The sequence below is a fragment of the Aotus nancymaae genome, unplaced genomic scaffold (genome assembly GCF_030222135.1).
Source record: "Aotus nancymaae isolate 86718 unplaced genomic scaffold, 86718_ANA_hifiasm-v0.15.2.pri h1tg000015l_0, whole genome shotgun sequence".
Lineage (NCBI taxonomy): Eukaryota > Metazoa > Chordata > Mammalia > Primates > Aotidae > Aotus > Aotus nancymaae.
Window position 1 is genome coordinate 11,030,617 of NW_026988426.1, and position 4,718 is coordinate 11,035,334.

At 34.4% G+C, this 4,718-nt stretch overlaps 1 pseudogene; it reads right to left on the bottom strand.

The window, feature by feature from the left end:
- Nucleotides 1–3,165: 3,165 nt before the first annotated feature.
- Nucleotides 3,166–4,177, bottom strand: LOC135275092 (histone-lysine N-methyltransferase SETMAR-like; annotated as a pseudogene).
- Nucleotides 4,178–4,718: the final 541 nt, after the last annotated feature.

A 4,718-nucleotide genomic window follows, 5' to 3' on the forward strand; every position in this document is an offset into this window, starting at 1 on the left:
GGAAAAAGAACTTGTTTCTACCACTTGTTTGTTCATTTTTGAGACAGAGACTCACTCTGTCACCCAGGCTGGAGTGCAGTAGCATGATCTCACTGCAGCCTAGAACTCCTGGGCTCAAGCTATCCTCCTGCCTCTGCCTCCCAAGTAGCTAAAATCACAGGTACACCCCACCATGCCAGATATTTTTTATTTATTTATTTTTATTAAAATAAGGATCTTACTTTGTTTCCTAGGCTTGTCTCAAGTTCCTGGCTGCAAGTGACCCTCCTAGCCCAGTCCTTCCAAAGTACTTGGATCATAGGCATTAGCCACTGCGCCTGGTCACTACATATGTTAGACATGGTAATAAAGATTCTATCTAGTGCAGTCAGGGAAAGAAAAAGAGAGAAGGAGGGAGGAAGCAAGGGAGAAATGAAGTAAAAAAGGGAGAAAAAGAAGGAGGGAAGGGAAGAAATAAGAGAAGGAGGGAGGAAGGAAAGAAAGAAGGGAAGAAAGGAGAGAGAGAAGGAAAAGGGGGGAAGGGAGGGGGCAGAGAAGAAAAAAGAAAGGAAGAAAAAATAAAGAAACATTCAAATTGGAAAAGAAATAAAACTGCGGTGGAAATGAGTCAGCTGATTCTACTAGATGAAATTTACAAAAAAGCTACTAGAATAAGTGAGTTTAGCAAGTGTGTAATATAAAAGATTGATACACAAGGATCAATAGTATTTCTGTATATAATCAATGAACAATCAGAAATTGAAATTAAGAAAACATAACTATTTATAGTATTATAAGAATATTAAATACTCAGAGATGCATTTTACTAATGACATGAAAGCCCTATGATACTGAAAACTATAAAACATTTATGGAAGAAATTAAAGACTTGAAAAAATGGAGAGTTAATCTCGTTCATGGATCAAAAGACTCAATACTGTTAAGGTATCAGTTCTCCCCAGTTTGATCTATAGATTCAGCAGAATCCCAGTAGAATCAAAGTTTTTCCCAGAAATTGAAACACGGATTTCAAAATCATTATGGAAATAAAATGAACCTAGGCTAGACAAAACAACTTCAAAAATTAAAAAAAAAAGACAGTACAGGAATGGTGGGAATAAATGGTTGCAGGAGACAAGGATGAAACTTCTCTGGGTGATGGATGTGTTCATTATTTTGATTGTGATGATGGTTTCATAGGTGTATAGATATGTCAAAATTTATCAAATTGTACACTTTAAATTTCTGTAGTGTATTGTATGACAATTATACCTCAATAAAACTGTTTCTTTTTTTAAAGATCAATTTTAACCTTTCAGGTATCACAAATTTTGAATGATTCTAACTCTGTTATTTGATTGTCATAAAACGTTTAAATCAGCATTAGAACGGATACTAAAGGGCATAGCAGAGCTCAGAATGTTTGTGACATCTTGTTATCTGCTGCCTACAGAATCCAATAAAGCAGCAGCTCTCTACAGTCCAGTCAGATCCTCTTAGGACTTTTTCTTATTTAGCTAAATGACTTTTCTTTTTTTCACTGAACTGAGGAGTGAAAACCAGCAGGGATTTAAATGTTATTAAATGTATTTCTACAACTCCATTTTCAGTATTCATGTCTATTCAAAGTTCTTTCCCAATTTAAATGCAAGCCTCCAACTTTTAATGTTAAATTTTGCACAATACCTATTAATTTCTAATTTTCTATTATTTAAATGATTCGAGCCTGACAAATGTCATTAAAATAATGAAAAAAAAAGTTATTGCAGTGTCACTGCACAAGACTTGTATTTATATATATTTCAAACTTGGGTTTCTCATATTACCAAGCCAGTGTTAAACTGTTGTGATTTAAAAAACAATAATAATAAAGCAACAATGATAATTAAAAGTAAGCCAGAATGAATCTGTTTTCTGGTATGGCACTCATTCAGCAAAAAGACGAACTGCTCGCTCCCCAAAGAAATAACCATGTTATTGCCATTAGTCAATGTGCTAGTCTTTTAGGTGATCTATGTTTATTACTTCCATACCTGGTCAAAATGATTTATTATATAATTTTCACTTTTTATTATCTTGTCTCATACATTTTTCAATAAGAGGATGACTATAATTCTTTACACTTGTACTAACAATAAAAGAAGGCTATTAGGATAGTTTTCTCTGGAGACAATTTAAAGTCCATAATACTTGAGATAACTTAAGTGATTTGTGGACTACAAGTTACCGAGGATACCCTGCAGAAAAGTTCCCAGCTGGAAATTTCAGTTGGCAGTGAGGTTGCCTTGTTGTTGCACTATACCATCAGCTAGTTCACTGAGATATAGAAACAGAGATTGAATATACATTAAAACAAAGCAAGAAAAATTCATTTTGGAGTGGCACCTGGGTTTTATCTACTGTATATAACATCATATGATTTAAATTTTTAAGAGTCAGTAATTCCTTTGCTGGTATCATTTATACCATATATTCATTAATTCATTTAGCAAAGATTTACTAAGAGCCTACATTATGCTAAGTGCTAGAGATACAGCAATGAACACATCAGATAAAGTCCCGTCAAGAAGTGACCAGTATACTGGAGAGTAAGACTGCTTAGATATTTTACCTTTGGAAACAACTTTGGAGAGTGTTACAGAATAGCATTATTTTTAATAACTATCTATGTACCCATCTATCTATTCATCTTTCCAAGACAAACAGGGATCTCGCTTCAGCTCATATTCCCAATTAGATGTTACTTTGTCTCCAATAAATAGCAGAATTTAACCTTTCCTATGAGAATCACACCAACATCACCAAGGAAAGTCATTCCTGGGTAAGGAGAAATTAATGGTCAGGGACATTGCAGAACAGAAGGATAGTGAAAAACAAATCAAGAATCTTTCCTTCCTATATACATGACAAAGACTATTACCTAAAGTAATTCTGAGTAATGTCATGAATGCATGAACTTGGAGTAACACAGAATTGGATTGCAGTACTGGTTATGGATTACCCATCCCATCCCATCCCACCCCACCCATCGCTTTCATCCCACTACCAGCTATAGAACAATGGGCAATTACTAAACATTTTAGAGTCTTAATTTCCTTCCTCTAATTCTATATTAGGTTAGTGCAAAAGTGATTGCACTTTGAGACTATGAGTTTTAAATCATTATAACCAGGCTCAAATACTTTATTAATCAAAACAGGAACCATTAGAATCAACACATTTTTGCCAATGAGAAATAAGTTTGTTTATTCCTGTGGGTATAAAAATCCCTGCTTGGGATTTGGTGAACTCTTGGAAAGCATTTTCTGCATTCTGCTGGTTATGGAAAAGTTTTCCTTGCAAAAAGTTGTCAAGGTGCTTGAAGAAGTGGTAGTTGGTTGGTGAGAGGTCAGGTGAATATGGCAGATGAAGCAAAACTTTGTAGCCCAATTTGTTCAACTTTTGAAGCACTGGTTGTACAACATGTGGTCTGGCACTGTTGTGGAGAATTGGGCCCTTTCTTGTTGACCAATGCCGGCTGCAGGCATTGCAGATTTTGGGGCAGCTCATCGATTTGCTGAGCACATTTCTCAGATGTAATGGTTTCGCCATGAGTCAGAAAGCTGTAATGGGTCAGACTAGCAGCAGACCACCAAACAGTGACCATGATCTTTTTTTGGTGCAAGTTTGGCTTTGGGAAGTGCTTTGGAGCTTCTTTTCAGCCTAACCACTGAGCTGGTCATCATTGTATAAAATCCATTTTTTATCGCACGTCAAAATCTGATCAAGAAATGGTTTACAGTTTTGTAGAATAAGAGAAGATGACATTTCAAACTGATGATTTTGTTTCCACTCAGCTCATGAGTCACTCACTTATCGAGCTATTTCTCCTTTCCAATTTGCTTCAAATGCCAAATGACCTAGAATCGTCGACCTCAAGTTCTTCGGCAACTTCTCATGTAGCTGTAATAAATCAGCTTCGATGATTTCTCTCAATTGTTCATTGTCAACTTCAATGGCCTGCCAGTAAGTTCCTCATCTTTAAGGCTCTGTCTCCTTTGCAAAACTTCTTGAACCATCACTGCAATATATGTTCATTAGCAGCTCCTGGGCCAAATGCATTGTTGATGTTGTGAGTTGTCTTTGCTGCTTTAAAACCCATTTTGAACTCAAATAAGAAAATAGGTAAAATTTGCTTTTTGTCTAATATCATTTCCATAGTCTAAAATAAACACAATATAAACAGAAAGTAATAAGTCATTAGCAAAAAAATCATAAAGCAAGAAATACCCATTAAAATGATGTATAACATAACCACATTTATTTAAGAATGTATTCTAATATCAAATGGCAAGTTCCAGCAATGCAAAAATCACAATTACATCTGTACCAACCTAATAGAATTGTTGTGTGTATTGAATCAGATAATCCACAAAATAGTTTAACACTGCCTAATACTTATTAAGAGTAAATAAGTAGTTATTTGAATAAATAGTCAGAATTTGGTTGAACAATCATTCAAAACTGAGTAACAATATATAAGATTTGAACACCAACACAATTTATTTTTTATTTCTACATAAATATAGATATAGGTATAGAGTTAAGTAGAACTTGTATATCTTATACATTTGTAAATATCTATATCTATATAAAAACAATGCATCTAATATGCAAAATATGCCTTTTTTTCAAGCACTCATGGGACACTTACAAAAATTAACCCTGTAGTGGGAAATATAATTAAGTTACAACACATT